At 39.0% G+C, this 21,646-nt stretch overlaps 8 non-coding genes across 8 annotated transcripts; all 8 read right to left on the reverse strand.

Annotated features, from left to right (window-relative positions):
* Positions 1–1,016: 1,016 nt before the first annotated feature.
* Positions 1,017–1,089, reverse strand: TRNAV-CAC (transfer RNA valine (anticodon CAC)). The gene has a single exon. It is a non-coding gene; the product is annotated as a tRNA-Val (tRNA).
* Positions 1,090–3,645: 2,556 nt separating this feature from the next.
* Positions 3,646–3,718, reverse strand: TRNAV-CAC (transfer RNA valine (anticodon CAC)). The gene has a single exon. It is a non-coding gene; the product is annotated as a tRNA-Val (tRNA).
* Positions 3,719–6,230: 2,512 nt separating this feature from the next.
* Positions 6,231–6,303, reverse strand: TRNAV-CAC (transfer RNA valine (anticodon CAC)). Its single transcript has one exon. It is a non-coding gene; the product is annotated as a tRNA-Val (tRNA).
* A 2,528-nt stretch (positions 6,304–8,831) lies between these two features.
* On the reverse strand, positions 8,832–8,904 carry TRNAV-CAC (transfer RNA valine (anticodon CAC)). The gene has a single exon. It is a non-coding gene; the product is annotated as a tRNA-Val (tRNA).
* Positions 8,905–11,424: 2,520 nt separating this feature from the next.
* On the reverse strand, positions 11,425–11,497 carry TRNAV-CAC (transfer RNA valine (anticodon CAC)). Its single transcript has one exon. It is a non-coding gene; the product is annotated as a tRNA-Val (tRNA).
* A 2,532-nt stretch (positions 11,498–14,029) lies between these two features.
* On the reverse strand, positions 14,030–14,102 carry TRNAV-CAC (transfer RNA valine (anticodon CAC)). The gene has a single exon. It is a non-coding gene; the product is annotated as a tRNA-Val (tRNA).
* A 2,525-nt stretch (positions 14,103–16,627) lies between these two features.
* Positions 16,628–16,700, reverse strand: TRNAV-CAC (transfer RNA valine (anticodon CAC)). Its single transcript has one exon. It is a non-coding gene; the product is annotated as a tRNA-Val (tRNA).
* A 2,580-nt stretch (positions 16,701–19,280) lies between these two features.
* On the reverse strand, positions 19,281–19,353 carry TRNAV-CAC (transfer RNA valine (anticodon CAC)). Its single transcript has one exon. It is a non-coding gene; the product is annotated as a tRNA-Val (tRNA).
* Between the last annotated feature and the right edge of the window lie 2,293 nt (positions 19,354–21,646).

Below are 21,646 nucleotides of genomic sequence, written 5' to 3' on the forward strand. Positions count from 1 at the left end.
CCAATATCTATCTATCTATCTATCTATCTATCTATCTATCTATCTATCTATCTATCTATCTATCTATCTATCTATCTATCTATCTATCTATCTATCTATCTATCTATCTATCTATCTATCTATCTATCTATCTATCTATCTTTATATATGGATACCTGAATACACATACATATAGATATGCCATGCATTCCTTTAGATTTGTTCCAACCTCTTACCATTTATTTGAGAATCCCTACTTTTCAAGTGACTGCAAATGAAGTCATCTCTGGCACTTTTTGGCCGGTGCAAGGTAACAAAAACACATGACAACTTTTAATAAAAATCATTGGTCTCTTTGTTAACGCGCACTGTCAAACATGGGGCTTTCACACGTCAGGTAAACATGATAACCAATACACAACAGAAGCAGATGTAGATTGCTTATCAATGCCGTGATAGAACAGTTGTGAATTGAGTAGAAGAAGGGCCCCTGAATTGATACTTATTATATACAGCCTGTAAGATAGTGAAAAATGCAGGCTAGGAAAGGAGATGCAAATATCAATGTATTAGAAAAATACATAAAGAGGAGTGATATGCTTTTATTCATTCAAGGCTAGAAAAAATCAACATACTATTGCAAGCATTCATACACCACCAAATAGAAATAAACAATTCTGACATTAAACGTAAAGGTGACGATGCATTTGTATCATCACCTTGAGAAGGGTCACTGAGGAATTGAGCCCAGGGCTTCTGCACTTAAATACCAGAAACACTCCACTAAACTAAGATGCCTGTTGGTGCCAACAATTCCCAAAGTTAATGGCTGTTCTAGGTGAGCAATGAACAGAATGCAGGGCTCTTTTGAAAGCGAGGTCTGTGAATCAACAGATACATCCACATGTTAATTACTTTAGTGTTTTTAAGAGAATTCACTTTCTTGGAACGAGTCTGCATGAAACCATCTTCAGGGCCTGGACAATTTCATGGCAAAACGGCACCTCTCAACATTGCAGCCAAGACAATATAACAACTGTTTCTGCCCGGTTTCGAACCGGGGACCTTTCGCGTGTGAGGCGAACGTGATAACCACTACACTACAGAAACAGATGTCTACAGTTGATTCTTCTGTGATGAAACTTCTCAAAACAGGCTATTCCAAGGGCCTCTGGTTTTAGATTTCTTTTATGCATCCTTCCCAGACAGCCCTAGCTGAACGCTTGTATATGCCATGCAAGTTCAGCATTTTTGCAAAATGCTTAAAGAGAAATGTTTCCTATTTGCTCAGGCAGGGCAAGGTTAAAAGCATGAGACTCTAGCAAATATTCATCCACTACTGCAAAGAGAAAATTGATATATGGCTTTGAAATGAATACTTCAATACTACTTTAAAAAAGCACCAATGAAAGGGCTCATCCTGGATTTGAACCCGGGACCTCTCGCACCCAAAGCGAGAATCATACCCCTAAACCAACGAGCCTTCGAAAGGCCTGCACCTCTGAAAAGCTAATACCAGCTCTAAGCACGCAATGAAGATCATGCTGGGGACTTTTTCATGCTTGGTCTGTGAATATACATGAAATTCAGTGTCAACTTACCCTTTCTCAAACGATATCACTATCATTTATAAGTGTCCCCTTTTATTTTGTCCCAGCATTGGACACGTCTTACAGGAAGTCCGCACTTATTTATCTATTTCTGCATTGGCTAGACCCTAAAGAGAAAGAATAAAAAGCTGTTCATAACAACATAAGAAACACATGTTGCATTTTCTCTCAAATGCTTATTCCCTTTGTGCAAATCGGAATGCCAAGGTGAATAGCTGGGCCACAGATTCTGGCTAATGATCTTTCCCTTGAATGCAATAAGCAATAAAAACTGCCTAATGCGGGACTAAAGCATTCCTTGCAAGCCTCTAACATCATTACATAACTGAGCTGCTGGTAGCAAGCTAAGCAATACCTTCCCAAAATGAGAAGTACATGTGCTAATCCGCTCAATCAGCGCTCGATCAGGCTCGATCAGGCGAGATATAGAAAAGGTGGAAAGGGTCCAAATGGCTGTCCCTTCTTTTTTAGGGTGGGTCCTTCTGACTATCGTAGGATTGCTTGTAAGAGTGGCCAGGGTCAGAGAAAAAACTTTCAACCCTTCTTAGTGTTCTATCCAGAAGCAGGCATTTTCTGTGCCTTTAATTTCAGGCTTTTCCCAGCAGTCTCTGTTCTGCCTATGTAAATTAACAAAAGCAGTGCTTATTCATCACTTACTCTAATGTCCTTACTGTCCAGAAAGCTCTGCCTAAGTATGCTTATTTTTCTTTTTCAGTGAAATTCTAAATGTTTTTTCTGTCCAGTCTATGGCAGTAGAATGCTGCTTATGATGCCACATTTTGTTGAATCACCAAGGTACAACTACAGAGGGATATATGAGTCTGAACGACATGGAACTCTTAGCTAACACATCACAATGTGTGATGCTTGCCAACCAAGCACTAGATTCTGGAGCGCTGATGATCAGAACATTCTGCTCCTGAAGGAAATGAAAGACAGCTTGATGGAAAATAAAGTCTCAGTTTATATTAACGCTCTCTCTCTCCCAATATCTATCTATCTATCTATCTATCTATCTATCTATCTATCTATCTATCTATCTATCTATCTATCTATCTATCTATCTATCTATCTATCTATCTATCTATCTATCTATCATCTATCTATCTATCTATCTATCTATCTATCTATCTATCTATCTATCTATCTATCTATCTATCTATCTATCTATCTATCTATCTTTATATATGGATACCTGAATACACATACATATAGATATGCCATGCATTCCTTTAGATTTGTTCCAACCTCTTACCATTTATTTGAGAATCCCTACTTTTCAAGTGACTGCAAATGAAGTCATCTCTGGCACTTTTTGGCCGGTGCAAGGTAACAAAAACACATGACAACTTTTAATAAAAATCATTGGTCTCTTTGTTAACGCGCACTGTCAAACATGGGGCTTTCACACGTCAGGTAAACATGATAACCAATACACAACAGAAGCAGATGTAGATTGCTTATCAATGCCGTGATAGAACAGTTGTGAATTGAGTAGAAGAAGGGCCCCTGAATTGATACTTATTATATACAGCCTGTAAGATAGTGAAAAATGCAGGCTAGGAAAGGAGATGCAAATATCAATGTATTAGAAAAATACATAAAGAGGAGTGATATGCTTTTATTCATTCAAGGCTAGAAAAAATCAACATACTATTGCAAGCATTCATACACCACCAAATAGAAATAAACAATTCTGACATTAAACGTAAAGGTGACGATGCATTTGTATCATCACCTTGAGAAGGGTCACTAAGGAATTGAGCCCAGGGCTTCTGCACTTAAATACCAGAAACACTCCACTAAACTAAGATGCCTGTTGGTGCCAACAATTCCCAAAGTTAATGCATGTTCTAGGTGAGCAATGAACAGAATGCAGGGCTCTTTTGAAAGCGAGGTCTGTGAATCAACAGATACATCCACATGTTAATTACTTTAGTGTTTTTAAGAGAATTCACTTTCTTGGAACGAGTCTGCATGAAACCATCTTCAGGGCCTGGACAATTTCATGGCAAAACGGCACCTCTCAACATTGCAGCCAAGACAATATAACAACTGTTTCTGCCCGGTTTCGAACCGGGGACCTTTCGCGTGTGAGGCGAACGTGATAACCACTACACTACAGAAACAGATGTCTACAGTTGATTCTTCTGTGATGAAACCTCTCAAAACAGGCTATTCCAAGGGCCTCTGGTTTTAGATTTCTTTTATGCAACCTTCCCAGACAGCCCTAGCTGAACGCTTGTATATGCCATGCAAGTTCAGCATTTTTGCAAAATGCTTAAAGAGAAATGTTTCCTATTTGCTCAGGCAGGGCAAGGTTAAAAGCATGAGACTCTAGCAAATATTCATCCACTACTGCAAAGAGAAAATTGATATATGGCTTTGAAATGAATACTTCAATACTACTTTAAAAAAGCACCAAAGAAAGGGCTCATCCTTGATTTGAACCCGGGACCTCTCGCACCCAAAGCGAGAATCATACCCCTAGACCAACGAGCCTTCGAAAGGCCTGCACCTCTGAAAAGCTAATACCAGCTCTAAGCACGCAATGAAGATCATGCTGGGGACTTTTTCATGCTTGGTCTGTGAATATACATGAAATTCAGTGTCAACTTACCCTTTCTCAAACGATATCACTATCATTTATAAGTGTCCCCTTTTATTTTGTCCCAGCATTGGACACGTCTTACAGGAAGTCCGCACTTATTTATCTATTTCTGCATTGGCTAGACCCTAAAGAGAAAGAATGAAAAGCTGTTCATAACAACATAAGAAACACATGTTGCATTTTCTCTCAAATGCTTATTCCCTTTGTGCAAATCGGAATGCCAAGGTGAATAGCTGGGCCACAGATTCTGGCTAATGATCTTTCCCTTGAATGCAATAAGCAATAAAAACTGCCTAATGCAGGACTAAAGCATTCCTTGCAAGCCTCTAACATCATTACATAACTGAGCTGCTGGTAGCAAGCTAAGCAATACCTTCCCAAAATGAGAAGTACATGTGCTAATCCGCTCAATCAGCGCTCGATCAGGCTCGATCAGGCGAGATATAGAAAAGGTGGAAAGGGTCCAAATGGCTGTCCCTTCTTTTTTAGGGTGGGTCCTTCTGACTATCATAGGATTGCTTGTAAGAGTGGCCAGGGTCAGAGAAAAAACTTTCAACCCTTCTTAGTGTTCTATCCAGAAGCAGGCATTTTCTGTGCCTTTAATTTCAGGCTTTTCCCAGCAGTCTCTGTTCTGCCTATGTAAATTAACAAAAGCAGTGCTTATTCATCACTTACTCTAATGTCCTTACTGTCCAGAAAGCTCTGCCTAAGTATGCTTTTTTTCTTTTTCAGTGAAATTCTAAATGTTTTTTCTGTCCAGTCTATGGCAGTAGAATGCTGCTTATGATGCAACATTTTGTTGAATCACCAAGGTACAACTACAGAGGAATATATGAGTCTGAACGACATGGAACTCTTAGCTAACACATCACAATGTGTGATGCTTGCCAACCAAGCACTAGATTCTGGAGCGCTGATGATCAGAACATTCTGCTCCTGAAGGAAAGGAAAGACAGCTTGATGGAAAATAAAGTCTCAGTTTATATTAACGCTCTCTCTCTCCCAATATCTATCTATCTATCTATCTATCTATCTATCTATCTATCTATCTATCTATCTATCTATCTATCTATCTATCTATCTATCTATCTATCTATCTATCTATCTATCTATCTATCTATCTATCTATCTATCTATCTATCTATCTATCTATCTTTATATATGGATACCTGAATACACATACATATAGATATGCCATGCATTCCTTTAGATTTGTTCCAACCTCTTACCATTTATTTGAGAATCCCTACTTTTCAAGTGACTGCAAATGAAGTCATCTCTGGCACTTTTTGGCCGGTGCAAGGTAACAAAAACACATGACAACTTTTAATAAAAATCATTGGTCTCTTTGTTAACGCGCACTGTCAAACATGGGGCTTTCACACGTCAGGTAAACATGATAACCAATACACAACAGAAGCAGATGTAGATTGCTTATCAATGCCGTGATAGAACAGTTGTGAATTGAGTAGAAGAAGGGCCCCTGAATTGATACTTATTATATACAGCCTGTAAGATAGTGAAAAATGCAGGCTAGGAAAGGAGATGCAAATATCAATGTATTAGAAAAATACATAAAGAGGAGTGATATGCTTTTATTCATTCAAGGCTAGAAAAAATCAACATACTATTGCAAGCATTCATACACCACCAAATAGAAATAAACAATTCTGACATTAAACGTAAAGGTGACGATGCATTTGTATCATCACCTTGAGAAGGGTCACTGAGGAATTGAGCCCAGGGCTTCTGCACTTAAATACCAGAAACACTCCACTAAACTAAGATGCCTGTTGGTGCCAACAATTCCCAAAGTTAATGGCTGTTCTAGGTGAGCAATGAACAGAATGCAGGGCTCTTTTGAAAGCGAGGTCTGTGAATCAACAGATACATCCACATGTTAATTACTTTAGTGTTTTTAAGAGAATTCACTTTCTTGGAACGAGTCTGCATGAAACCATCTTCAGGGCCTGGACAATTTCATGGCAAAACGGCACCTCTCAACATTGCAGCCAAGACAATATAACAACTGTTTCTGCCCGGTTTCGAACCGGGGACCTTTCGCGTGTGAGGCGAACGTGATAACCACTACACTACAGAAACAGATGTCTACAGTTGATTCTTCTGTGATGAAACTTCTCAAAACAGGCTATTCCAAGGGCCTCTGGTTTTAGATTTCTTTTATGCATCCTTCCCAGACAGCCCTAGCTGAACGCTTGTATATGCCATGCAAGTTCAGCATTTTTGCAAAATGCTTAAAGAGAAATGTTTCCTATTTGCTCAGGCAGGGCAAGGTTAAAAGCATGAGACTCTAGCAAATATTCATCCACTACTGCAAAGAGAAAATTGATATATGGCTTTGAAATGAATACTTCAATACTACTTTAAAAAAGCACCAATGAAAGGGCTCATCCTGGATTTGAACCCGGGACCTCTCGCACCCAAAGCGAGAATCATACCCCTAAACCAACGAGCCTTCGAAAGGCCTGCACCTCTGAAAAGCTAATACCAGCTCTAAGCACGCAATGAAGATCATGCTGGGGACTTTTTCATGCTTGGTCTGTGAATATACATGAAATTCAGTGTCAACTTACCCTTTCTCAAACGATATCACTATCATTTATAAGTGTCCCCTTTTATTTTGTCCCAGCATTGGACACGTCTTACAGGAAGTCCGCACTTATTTATCTATTTCTGCATTGGCTAGACCCTAAAGAGAAAGAATAAAAAGCTGTTCATAACAACATAAGAAACACATGTTGCATTTTCTCTCAAATGCTTATTCCCTTTGTGCAAATCGGAATGCCAAGGTGAATAGCTGGGCCACAGATTCTGGCTAATGATCTTTCCCTTGAATGCAATAAGCAATAAAAACTGCCTAATGCGGGACTAAAGCATTCCTTGCAAGCCTCTAACATCATAACATAACTGAGCTGCTGGTAGCAAGCTAAGCAATACCTTCCCAAAATGAGAAGTACATGTGCTAATCCGCTCAATCAGCGCTCGATCAGGCTCGATCAGGCGAGATATAGAAAAGGTGGAAAGGGTCCAAATGGCTGTCCCTTCTTTTTTAGGGTGGGTCCTTCTGACTATCGTAGGATTGCTTGTAAGAGTGGCCAGGGTCAGAGAAAAAACTTTCAACCCTTCTTAGTGTTCTATCCAGAAGCAGGCATTTTCTGTGCCTTTAATTTCAGGCTTTTCCCAGCAGTCTCTGTTCTGCCTATGTAAATTAACAAAAGCAGTGCTTATTCATCACTTACTCTAATGTCCTTACTGTCCAGAAAGCTCTGCCTAAGTATGCTTTTTTTCTTTTTCAGTGAAATTCTAAATGTTTTTTCTGTCCAGTCTATGGCAGTAGAATGCTGCTTATGATGCCACATTTTGTTGAATCACCAAGGTACAACTACAGAGGAATATATGAGTCTGAACGACATGGAACTCTTAGCTAACACATCACAATGTGTGATGCTTGCCAACCAAGCACTAGATTCTGGAGCGCTGATGATCAGAACATTCTGCTCCTGAAGGAAATGAAAGACAGCTTGATGGAAAATAAAGTCTCAGTTTATATTAACGCTCTCTCTCTCCCAATATCTATCTATCTATCTATCTATCTATCTATCTATCTATCTATCTATCTATCTATCTATCTATCTATCTATCTATCTATCTATCTATCTATCTATCTATCTATCTATCTATCTATCTATCTATCTATCTATCTATCTATCTATCTATCTATCTATCTATCTATCTTTATATATGGATACCTGAATACACATACATATAGATATGCCATGCATTCCTTTAGATTTGTTCCAACCTCTTACCATTTATTTGAGAATCCCTACTTTTCAAGTGACTGCAAATGAAGTCATCTCTGGCACTTTTTGGCCGGTGCAAGGTAACAAAAACACATGACAACTTTTAATAAAAATCATTGGTCTCTTTGTTAACGCGCACTGTCAAACATGGGGCTTTCACACGTCAGGTAAACATGATAACCAATACACAACAGAAGCAGATGTAGATTGCTTATCAATGCCGTGATAGAACAGTTGTGAATTGAGTAGAAGAAGGGCCCCTGAATTGATACTTATTATATACAGCCTGTAAGATAGTGAAAAATGCAGGCTAGGAAAGGAGATGCAAATATCAATGTATTAGAAAAATACATAAAGAGGAGTGATATGCTTTTATTCATTCAAGGCTAGAATAAATCAACATACTATTGCAAGCATTCATACACCACCAAATAGAAATAAACAATTCTGACATTAAACGTAAAGGTGACGATGCATTTGTATCATCACCTTGAGAAGGGTCACTGAGGAATTGAGCCCAGGGCTTCTGCACTTAAATACCAGAAACACTCCACTAAACTAAGATGCCTGTTGGTGCCAACAATTCCCAAAGTTAATGCATGTTCTAGGTGAGCAATGAACAGAATGCAGGGCTCTTTTGAAAGCGAGGTCTGTGAATCAACAGATACATCCACATGCCAATTACTTTAGTGTTTTTAAGAGAATTCACTTTCTTGGAACGAGTCTGCATGAAACCATCTTCAGGGCCTGGACAATTTCATGGCAAAATGGCACCTCTCAACATTGCAGCCAAGACAATATAACAACTGTTTCTGCCCGGTTTCAAACCGGGGACCTTTCGCATGTGAGGCGAACGTGATAACCACTACACTACAGAAACAGATGTCTACAGTTGATTCTTCTGTGATGAAACTTCTCAAAACAGGCTATTCCAAGGGCCTCTGGTTTTAGATTTCTTTCATGCAACCTTCCCAGACAGCCCTAGCTGAACGCTTGTATATACCATGCAAGTTCAGCATTTTTGCAAAATGCTTAAAGAGAAATGTTTCCTATTTGCTCAGGCAGGGCAAGGTTAAAAGCATGAGACTCTAGCAAATATTCATCCACTACTGCAAAGAGAAAATTGATATATGGCTTTGAAATGAATACTTCAATACTACTTTAAAAAAGCACCAATGAAAGGGCTCGTCCGGGATTTAAACCCAGGACCTCTCGCACCCAAAGCGAGAATCATACCCCTAGACCAACGAGCCTTCGAAAGGCCTGCACCTCTGAAAAGCTAATACCAGCTCTAAGCACGCAATGAAGATCATGCTGGGGACTTTTTCATGCTTGGTCTGTGAATATACATGAAATTCAGTGTCAACTTACCCTTTCTCAAACGATATCACTATCATTTATAAGTGTCCCCTTTTATTTTGTCCCAGCATTGGACACGTCTTACAGGAAGTCCGCACTTATTTATCTATTTCTGCATTGGCTAGACCCTAAAGAGAAAGAATAAAAAGCTGTTCATAACAACATAAGAAACACATGTTGCATTTTCTCTCAAATGCTTATTCCCTTTGTGCAAATCGGAATGCCAAGGTGAATAGCTGGGCCACAGATTCTGGCTAATGATCTTTCCCTTGAATGCAAAAAGCAATAAAAACTGCCTAATGCGGGACTAAAGCATTCCTTGCAAGCCTCTAACATCATAACATAACTGAGCTGCTGGTAGCAAGCTAAGCAATACCTTCCCAAAATGAGAAGTACATGTGCTAATCCGCTCAATCAGCGCTCGATCAGGCTCGATCAGGCGAGATATAGAAAAGGTGGAAAGGGTCCAAATGGCTGTCCCTTCTTTTTTAGGGTGGGTCCTTCTGACTATCGTAGGATTGCTTGTAAGAGTGGCCAGGGTCAGAGAAAAAACTTTCAACCCTTCTTAGTGTTCTATCCAGAAGCAGGCATTTTCTGTGCCTTTAATTTCAGGCTTTTCCCAGCAGTCTCTGTTCTGCCTATGTAAATTAACAAAAGCAGTGCTTATTCATCACTTACTCTAATGTCCTTACTGTCCAGAAAGCTCTGCCTAAGTATGCTTTTTTTCTTTTTCAGTGAAATTCGAAATGTTTTTTCTGTCCAGTCTATGGCAGTAGAATGCTGCTTATGATGCCACATTTTGTTGAATCACCAAGGTACAACTACAGAGGAATATATGAGTCTGAACGACATGGAACTCTTAGCTAACACATCACAATGTGTGATGCTTGCCAACCAAGCACTAGATTCTGGAGTGCTGATGATCAGAACATTCTGCTCCTGAAGGAAATGAAAGACAGCTTGATGGAAAATAAAGTCTCAGTTTATATTAACGCTCTCTCTCTCCCAATATCTATCTATCTATCTATCTATCTATCTATCTATCTATCTATCTATCTATCTATCTATCTATCTATCTATCTATCTATCTATCTATCTATCTATCTATCTATCTATCTATCTATCTATCTATCTATCTATCTATCTATCTATCTATCTATCTATCTTTATATATGGATACCTGAATACACATACATATAGATATGCCATGCATTCCTTTAGATTTGTTCCAACCTCTTACCATTTATTTGAGAATCCCTACTTTTCAAGTGACTGCAAATGAAGTCATCTCTGGCACTTTTTGGCCGGTGCAAGGTAACAAAAACACATGACAACTTTTAATAAAAATCATTGGTCTCTTTGTTAACGCGCACTGTCAAACACGGGGCTTTCACACGTCAGGTAAACATGATAACCAATACAAAACAGAAGCAGATGTAGATTGCTTATCAATGCCGTGATAGAACAGTTGTGAATTGAGTAGAAGAAGGGCCCCTGAATTGATACTTATTATATACAGCCTGTAAGATAGTGAAAAATGCAGGCTAGGAAAGGAGATGCAAATATCAATGTATTAGAAAAATACATAAAGAGGAGTGATATGCTTTTATTCATTCAAGGCTAGAAAAAATCAACATACTATTGCAAGCATTCATACACCACCAAATAGAAATAAACAATTCTGACATTAAACGTAAAGGTGACGATGCATTTGTATCATCACCTTGAGAAGGGTCACTGAGGAATTGAGCCCAGGGCTTCTGCACTTAAATACCTGAAACACTCCACTAAACTAAGATGCCTGTTGGTGCCAACAATTCCCAAAGTTAATGCATGTTCTAGGTGAGCAATGAACAGAAAGCAGGGCTCTTTTGAAAGCGAGGTCTGTGAATCAACAGATACATCCACATGTTAATTACTTTAGTGTTTTTAAGAGAATTCACTTTCTTGGAACGAGTCTGCATGAAACCATCTTCAGGGCCTGGACAATTTCATGGCAAAACGGCACCTCTCAACATTGCAGCCAAGACAATATAACAACTGTTTCTGCCCGGTTTCGAACCGGGGACCTTTCGCGTGTGAGGCGAACGTGATAACCACTACACTACAGAAACAGATGTTTACAGTTGATTCTTCTGTGATGAAACTTCTCAAAACAGGCTATTCCAAGGGCCTCTGGTTTTAGATTTCTTTTATGCAACCTTCCCAGACAGCCCTAGCTGAACGCTTGTATATGCCATGCAAGTTCAGCATTTTTGCAAAATGCTTAAAGAGAAATGTTTCCTATTTGCTCAGGCAGGGCAAGGTTAAAAGCATGAGACTCTAGCAAATATTCATCCACTACTGCAAAGAGAAAATTGATATATGGCTTTGAAATGAATACTTCAATACTACTTTAAAAAAGCACCAATGAAAGGGCTCATCCTGGATTTGAACCCGGGACCTCTCGCACCCAAAGCGAGAATCATACCCCTAGACCAACGAGCCTTCGAAAGGCCTGCACCTCTGAAAAGCTAATACCAGCTCTAAGCACGCAATGAAGATCATGCTGGGGACTTTTTCATGCTTGGTCTGTGAATATACATGAAATTCAGTGTCAACTTACCCTTTCTCAAACGATATCACTATCATTTATAAGTGTCCCCTTTTATTTTGTCCCAGCATTGGACACGTCTTACAGGAAGTCCGCACTTATTTATCTATTTCTGCATTGGCTAGACCCTAAAGAGAAAGAATAAAAAGCTGTTCATAACAACATAAGAAACACATGTTGCATTTTCTCTCAAATGCTTATTCCCTTTGTGCAAATCGGAATGCCAAGGTGAATAGCTGGGCCACAGATTCTGGCTAATGATCTTTCCCTTGAATGCAATAAGCAATAAAAACTGCCTAATGCGGGACTAAAGCATTCCTTGCAAGCCTCTAACATCATAACATAACTGAGCTGCTGGTAGCAAGCTAAGCAATACCTTCCCAAAATGAGAAGTACATGTGCTAATCCGCTCAATCAGCGCTCGATCAGGCGAGATCAGGCGAGATATAGAAAAGGTGGAAAGGGTCCAAATGGCTGTCCCTTCTTTTTTAGGGTGGGTCCTTCTGACTATCGTAGGATTGCTTGTAAGAGTGGCCAGGGTCAGAGAAAAAACTTTCAACCCTTCTTAGTGTTCTATCCAGAAGCAGGCATTTTCTGTGCCTTTAATTTCAGGCTTTTCCCAGCAGTCTCTGTTCTGCCTATGTAAATTAACAAAAGCAGTGCTTATTCATCACTTACTCTAATGTCCTTACTGTCCAGAAAGCTCTGCCTAAGTATGCTTTTTTTCTTTTTCAGTGAAATTCTAAATGTTTTTTCTGTCCAGTCTATGGCAGTAGAATGCTGCTTATGATGCCACATTTTGTTGAATCACCAAGGTACAACTACAGAGGAATATATGAGTCTGAACGACATGGAACTCTTAGCTAACACATCACAATGTGTGATGCTTGCCAACCAAGCACTAGATTCTGGAGCGCTGATGATCAGAACATTCTGCTCCTGAAGGAAATGAAAGACAGCTTGATGGAAAATAAAGTCTCAGTTTATATTAACGCTCTCTCTCTCCCAATATCTATCTATCTATCTATCTATCTATCTATCTATCTATCTATCTATCTATCTATCTATCTATCTATCTATCTATCTATCTATCTATCTATCTATCTATCTATCTATCTATCTATCTATCTATCTATCTATCTATCTATCTATCTATCTATCTATCTATCTATCTATCTTTATATATGGATACCTGAATACACATACATATAGATATGCCATGCATTCCTTTAGATTTGTTCCAACCTCTTACCATTTATTTGAGAATCCCTACTTTTCAAGTGACTGCAAATGAAGTCATCTCTGGCACTTTTTGGCCGGTGCAAGGTAACAAAAACACATGACAACTTTTAATAAAAATCATTGGTCTCTTTGTTAACGCGCACTGTCAAACATGGGGCTTTCACACGTCAGGTAAACATGATAACCAATACACAACAGAAGCAGATGTAGATTGCTTATCAATGCCGTGATAGAACAGTTGTGAATTGAGTAGAAGAAGGGCCCCTGAATTGATACTTATTATATACAGCCTGTAAGATAGTGAAAAATGCAGGCTAGGAAAGGAGATGCAAATATCAATGTATTAGAAAAATACATAAAGAGGAGTGATATGCTTTTATTCATTCAAGGCTAGAAAAAATCAACATACTATTGCAAGCATTCATACACCACCAAATAGAAATAAACAATTCTGACATTAAACGTAAAGGTGACGATGCATTTGTATCATCACCTTGAGAAGGGTCACTGAGGAATTGAGCCCAGGGCTTCTGCACTTAAATACCAGAAACACTCCACTAAACTAAGATGCCTGTTGGTGCCAACAATTCCCAAAGTTAATGCATGTTCTAGGTGAGCAATGAACAGAATGCAGGGCTCTTTTGAAAGCGAGGTCTGTGAATCAACAGATACATCCACATGTTAATTACTTTAGTGTTTTTAAGAGAATTCACTTTCTTGGAACGAGTCTGCATGAAACCATCTTCAGGGCCTTGACAATTTCATGGCAAAACGGCACCTCTCAACATTGCAGCCAAGACAATATAACAACTGTTTCTGCCCGGTTTCGAACCGGGGACCTTTCGCGTGTGAGGCGAACGTGATAACCACTACACTACAGAAACAGATGTCTACAGTTGATTCTTCTGTGATGAAACTTCTCAAAACAGGCTATTCCAAGGGCCTCTGGTTTTAGATTTCTTTTATGCATCCTTCCCAGACAGCCCTAGCTGAACGCTTGTATATGCCATGCAAGTTCAGCATTTTTGCAAAATGCTTAAAGAGAAATGTTTCCTATTTGCTCAGGCAGGGCAAGGTTAAAAGCATGAGACTCTAGCAAATATTCATCCACTACTGCAAAGAGAAAATTGATATATGGCTTTGAAATGAATACTTCAATACTACTTTAAAAAAGCACCAATGAAAGGGCTCATCCTGGATTTGAACCCGGGACCTCTCGCACCCAAAGCGAGAATCATACCCCTAAACCAACGAGCCTTCGAAAGGCCTGCACCTCTGAAAAGCTAATACCAGCTCTAAGCACGCAATGAAGATCATGCTGGGGACTTTTTCATGCTTGGTCTGTGAATATACATGAAATTCAGTGTCAACTTACCCTTTCTCAAACGATATCACTATCATTTATAAGTGTCCCCTTTTATTTTGTCCCAGCATTGGACACGTCTTACAGGAAGTCCGCACTTATTTATCTATTTCTGCATTGGCTAGACCCTAAAGAGAAAGAATAAAAAGCTGTTCATAACAACATAAGAAACACATGTTGCATTTTCTCTCAAATGCTTATTCCCTTTGTGCAAATCGGAATGCCAAGGTGAATAGCTGGGCCACAGATTCTGGCTAATGATCTTTCCCTTGAATGCAATAAGCAATAAAAACTGCCTAATGCGGGACTAAAGCATTCCTTGCAAGCCTCTAACATCATAACATAACTGAGCTGCTGGTAGCAAGCTAAGCAATACCTTCCCAAAATGAGAAGTACATGTGCTAATCCGCTCAATCAGCGCTCGATCAGCGCTCGATCAGGCTCGATATAGAAAAGGTGGAAAGGGTCCAAATGGCTGTCCCTTCTTTTTTAGGGTGGGTCCTTCTGACTATCGTAGGATTGCTTGTAAGAGTGGCCAGGGTCAGAGAAAAAACTTTCAACCCTTCTTAGTGTTCTATCCAGAAGCAGGCATTTTCTGTGCCTTTAATTTCAGGCTTTTCCCAGCAGTCTCTGTTCTGCCTATGTAAATTAACAAAAGCAGTGCTTATTCATCACTTACTCTAATGTCCTTACTGTCCAGAAAGCTCTGCCTAAGTATGCTTTTTTTTTTTTTCAGTGAAATTCTAAATGTTTTTTCTGTCCAGTCTATGGCAGTAGAATGCTGCTTATGATGCCACATTTTGTTGAATCACCAAGGTACAACTACAGAGGAATATATGAGTCTGAACGACATGGAACTCTTAGCTAACACATCACAATGTGTGATGCTTGCCAACCAAGCACTAGATTCTGGAGCGCTGATGATCAGAACATTCTGCTCCTGAAGGAAATGAAAGACAGCTTGATGGAAAATAAAGTCTCAGTTTATATTAACGCTCTCTCTCTCCCAATATCTATCTATCTATCTATCTATCTATCTATCTATCTATCTATCTATCTATCTATCTATCTATCTATCTATCTATCTATCTATCTATCTATCTATCTATCTATCTATCTATCTATCTATCTATCTATCTATCTATCTATCTATCTATCTATCTATCTATCTTTATATATGGATACCTGAATACACATACATATAGATATGCCATGCATTCCTTTAGATTTGTTCCAACCTCTTACCATTTATTTGAGAATCCCTACTTTTCAAGTGACTGCAAATGAAGTCATCTCTGGCACTTTTTGGCCGGTGCAAGGTAACAAAAACACATGACAACTTTTAATAAAAATCATTGGTCTCTTTGTTAACGCGCACTGTCAAACATGGGGCTTTCACACGTCAGGTAAACATGATAACCAATACACAACAGAAGCAGATGTAGATTGCTTATCAATGCCGTGATAGAACAGTTGTGAATTGAGTAGAAGAAGGGCCCCTGAATTTATACTTATTATATACAGCCTGTAAGATAGTGAAAAATGCAGGCTAGGAAAGGAGATGCAAATATCAATGTATTAGAAAAATACATAAAGAGGAGTGATATGCTTTTATTCATTCAAGGCTAGAAAAAATCAACATACTATTGCAAGCATTCATACACCACCAAATAGAAATAAACAATTCTGACATTAAACGTAAAGGTGACGATGCATTTGTATCATCACCTTGAGAAGGGTCACTGAGGAATTGAGCCCAGGGCTTCTGCACTTAAATACCAGAAACACTCCACTAAACTAAGATGCCTGTTGGTGCCAACAATTCCCAAAGTTAATGCATGTTCTAGGTGAGCAATGAACAGAATGCAGGGCTCTTTTGAAAGCGAGGTCTGTGAATCAACAGATACATCCACATGTTAATTACTTTAGTGTTTTTAAGAGAATTCACTTTCTTGGAACGAGTCTGCATGAAACCATCTTCAGGGCCTGGACAATTTCATGGCAAAACGGCACCTCTCAACATTGCAGCCAAGACAATATAACAACTGTTTCTGCCCAGTTTCGAACCGGGGACCTTTCGCGTGTGAGGCGAACGTGATAACCACTACACTACAGAAACAGATGTCTACTGTTGATTCTTCTGTGATGAAACTTCTCAAAACAGGCTATTCCAAGGGCCTCTGGTTTTAGATTTCTTTTATGCAACCTTCCCAGACAGCCCTAGCTGAACGCTTGTATATGCCATGCAAGTTCAGCATTTTTGCAAAATGCTTAAAGAGAAATGTTTCCTATTTGCTCAGGCAGGGCAAGGTTAAAAGCATGAGACTCTAGCAAATATTCATCCACTACTGCAAAGAGAAAATTGATATATGGCTTTGAAATGAATACTTCAATACTACTTTAAAAAAGCACCAATGAAAGGGCTCATCCTGGATTTGAACCCGGGACCTCTCGCACCCAAAGCGAGAATCATACCCCTAGACCAACGAGCCTTCGAAAGGCCTGCACCTCTGAAAAGCTAATACCAGCTCTAAGCACGCAATGAAGATCATGCTGGGGACTTTTTCATGCTTGGTCTGTGAATATACATGAAATTCAGTGTCAACTTACCCTTTCTCAAACGATATCACTATCATTTATAAGTGTCCCCTTTTATTTTGTCCCAGCATTGGACACGTCTTACAGGAAGTCCGCACTTATTTATCTATTTCTGCATTGGCTAGACCCTAAAGAGAAAGAATAAAAAGCTGTTCATAACAACATAAGAAACACATGTTGCATTTTCTCTCAAATGCTTATTCCCTTTGTGCAAATCGGAATGCCAAGGTGAATAGCTGGGCCACAGATTCTGGCTAATGATCTTTCCCTTGAATGCAATAAGCAATAAAAACTGCCTAATGCGGGACTAAAGCATTCCTTGCAAGCCTCTAACATCATAACATAACTGAGCTGCTGGTAGCAAGCTAAGCAATACCTTCCCAAAATGAGAAGTACATGTGCTAATCCGCTCAATCAGCGCTCGATCAGGCGAGATCAGGCGAGATATAGAAAAGGTGGAAAGGGTCCAAATGGCTGTCCCTTCTTTTTTAGGGTGGGTCCTTCTGACTATCGTAGGATTGCTTGTAAGAGTGGCCAGGGTCAGAGAAAAAACTTTCAACCCTTCTTAGTGTTCTATCCAGAAGCAGGCATTTTCTGTGCCTTTAATTTCAGGCTTTTCCCAGCAGTCTCTGTTCTGCCTATGTAAATTAACAAAAGCAGTGCTTATTCATCACTTACTCTAATGTCCTTACTGTCCAGAAAGCTCTGCCTAAGTATGCTTTTTTTCTTTTTCAGTGAAATTCTAAATGTTTTTTCTGTCCAGTCTATGGCAGTAGAATGCTGCTTATGATGCCACATTTTGTTGAATCACCAAGGTACAACTACAGAGGAATATATGAGTCTGAACGACATGGAACTCTTAGCTAACACATCACAATGTGTGATGCTTGCCAACCAAGCACTAGATTCTGGAGCGCTGATGATCAGAACATTCTGCTCCTGAAGGAAATGAAAGACAGCTTGATGGAAAATAAAGTCTCAGTTTATATTAACGCTCTCTCTCTCCCAATATCTATCTATCTATCTATCTATCTATCTATCTATCTATCTATCTATCTATCTATCTATCTATCTATCTATCTATCTATCTATCTATCTATCTATCTATCTATCTATCTATCTATCTATCTATCTATCTATCTATCTATCTATCTATCTATCTATCTATCTATCTATCTATCTATCTATCTATCTATCTATCTATCTATCTATCTATCTATCTATCTTTATATATGGATACCTGAATACACATACATATAGATATGCCATGCATTCCTTTAGATTTGTTCCAACCTCTTACCATTTATTTGAGAATCCCTACTTTTCAAGTGACTGCAAATGAAGTCATCTCTGGCACTTTTTGGCCGGTGCAAGGTAACAAAAACACATGACAACTTTTAATAAAAATCATTGGTCTCTTTGTTAACGCGCACTGTCAAACATGGGGCTTTCACACGTCAGGTAAACATGATAACCAATACACAACAGAAGCAGATGTAGATTGCTTATCAATGCCGTGATAGAACAGTTGTGAATTGAGTAGAAGAAGGGCCCCTGAATTGATACTTATTATATACAGCCTGTAAGATAGTGAAAAATGCAGGCTAGGAAAGGAGATGCAAATATCAATGTATTAGAAAAATACATAAAGAGGAGTGATATGCTTTTATTCATTCAAGGCTAGAAAAAATCAACATACTATTGCAAGCATTCATACACCACCAAATAGAAATAAACAATTCTGACATTAAACGTAAAGGTGACGATGCATTTGTATCATCACCTTGAGAAGGGTCACTGAGGAATTGAGCCCAGGGCTTCTGCACTTAAATACCAGAAACACTCCACTAAACTAAGATGCCTGTTGGTGCCAACAATTCCCAAAGTTAATGGCTGTTCTAGGTGAGCAATGAACAGAATGCAGGGCTCTTTTGAAAGCGAGGTCTGTGAATCAACAGATACATCCACATGTTAATTACTTTAGTGTTTTTAAGAGAATTCACTTTCTTGGAACGAGTCTGCATGAAACCATCTTCAGGGCCTGGACAATTTCATGGCAAAACGGCACCTCTCAACATTGCAGCCAAGACAATATAACAACTGTTTCTGCCCGGTTTCGAACCGGGGACCTTTCGCGTGTGAGGCGAACGTGATAACCACTACACTACAGAAACAGATGTCTACAGTTGATTCTTCTGTGATGAAACTTCTCAAAACAGGCTATTCCAAGGGCCTCTGGTTTTAGATTTCTTTTATGCATCCTTCCCAGACAGCCCTAGCTGAACGCTTGTATATGCCATGCAAGTTCAGCATTTTTGCAAAATGCTTAAAGAGAAATGTTTCCTATTTGCTCAGGCAGGGCAAGGTTAAAAGCATGAGACTCTAGCAAATATTCATCCACTACTGCAAAGAGAAAATTGATATATGGCTTTGAAATGAATACTTCAATACTACTTTAAAAAAGCACCAATGAAAGGGCTCATCCTGGATTTGAACCCGGGACCTCTCGCACCCAAAGCGAGAATCATACCCCTAAACCAACGAGCCTTCGAAAGGCCTGCACCTCTGAAAAGCTAATACCAGCTCTAAGCACGCAATGAAGATCATGCTGGGGACTTTTTCATGCTTGGTCTGTGAATATACATGAAATTCAGTGTCAACTTACCCTTTCTCAAACGATATCACTATCATTTATAAGTGTCCCCTTTTATTTTGTCCCAGCATTGGACACGTCTTACAGGAAGTCCGCACTTATTTATCTATTTCTGCATTGGCTAGACCCTAAAGAGAAAGAATAAAAAGCTGTTCATAACAACATAAGAAACACATGTTGCATTTTCTCTCAAATGCTTATTCCCTTTGTGCAAATCGGAATGCCAAGGTGAATAGCTGGGCCACAGATTCTGGCTAATGATCTTTCCCTTGAATGCAATAAGCAATAAAAACTGCCTAATGCGGGACTAAAGCATTCCTTGCAAGCCTCTAACATCATAACATAACTGAGCTGCTGGTAGCAAGCTAAGCAATACCTTCCCAAAATGAGAAGTACATGTGCTAATCCGCTCAATCAGCGCTCGATCAGGCGAGATATAGAAAAGGTGGAAAGGGTCCAAATGGCTGTCCCTTCTTTTTTAGGGTGGGTCCTTCTGACTATCGTAGGATTGCTTGTAAGAGTGGCCAGGGTCAGAGAAAAAACTTTCAACCCTTCTTAGTGTTCTATCCAGAAGCAGGCATTTTCTGTGCCTTTAATTTCAGGCTTTTCCCAGCAGTCTCTGTTCTGCCTATGTAAATTAACAAAAGCAGTGCTTATTCATCACTTACTCTAATGTCCTTACTGTCCAGAAAGCTCTGCCTAAGTATGCTTTTTTTCTTTTTCAGTGAAATTCTAAATGTTTTTTCTGTCCAGTCTATGGCAGTAGAATGCTGCTTATGATGCCACATTTTGTTGAATCACCAAGGTACAACTACAGAGGAATATATGAGTCTGAACGACATGGAACTCTTAGCTAACACATCACAATGTGTGATGCTTGCCAACCAAGCACTAGATTCTGGAGCGCTGATGATCAGAACATTCTGCTCCTGAAGGAAATGAAAGACAGCTTGATGGAAAATAAAGTCTCAGTTTATATTAACGCTCTCTCTCTCCCAATATCTATCTATCTATCTATCTATCTATCTATCTATCTATCTATCTATCTATCTATCTATCTATCTATCTATCTATCTATCTATCTATCTATCTATCTATCTATCTATCTATCTATCTATCTATCTATCTATCTATCTATCTATCTATCTATCTATCTATCTATCTATCTATCTATCTATCTTTATATATGGATACCTGAATACACATACATATAGATATGCCATGCATTCCTTTAGATTTGTTCCAACCTCTTACCATTTATTTGAGAATCCCTACTTTTCAAGTGACTGCAAATGAAGTCATCTCTGGCACTTTTTGGCCGGTGCAAGGTAACAAAAACACATGACAACTTTTAATAAAAATCATTGGTCTCTTTGTTAACGCGCACTGTCAAACATGGGGCTTTCACACGTCAGGTAAACATGATAACCAATACACAACAGAAGCAGATGTAGATTGCTTATCAATGCCGTGATAGAACAGTTGTGAATTGAGTAGAAGAAGGGCCCCTGAATTGATACTTATTATATACAGCCTGTAAGATAGTGAAAAATGCAGGCTAGGAAAGGAGATGCAAATATCAATGTATTAGAAAAATACATAAAGAGGAGTGATATGCTTTTATTCATTCAAGGCTAGAATAAATCAACATACTATTGCAAGCATTCATACACCACCAAATAGAAATAAACAATTCTGACATTAAACGTAAAGGTGACGATGCATTTGTATCATCACCTTGAGAAGGGTCACTGAGGAATTGAGCCCAGGGCTTCTGCACTTAAATACCAGAAACACTCCACTAAACTAAGATG

Source organism: Lissotriton vulgaris, unplaced genomic scaffold, assembly GCF_964263255.1.
Source record: "Lissotriton vulgaris unplaced genomic scaffold, aLisVul1.2 SCAFFOLD_496, whole genome shotgun sequence".
NCBI classification, from domain to species: domain Eukaryota; kingdom Metazoa; phylum Chordata; class Amphibia; order Caudata; family Salamandridae; genus Lissotriton; species Lissotriton vulgaris.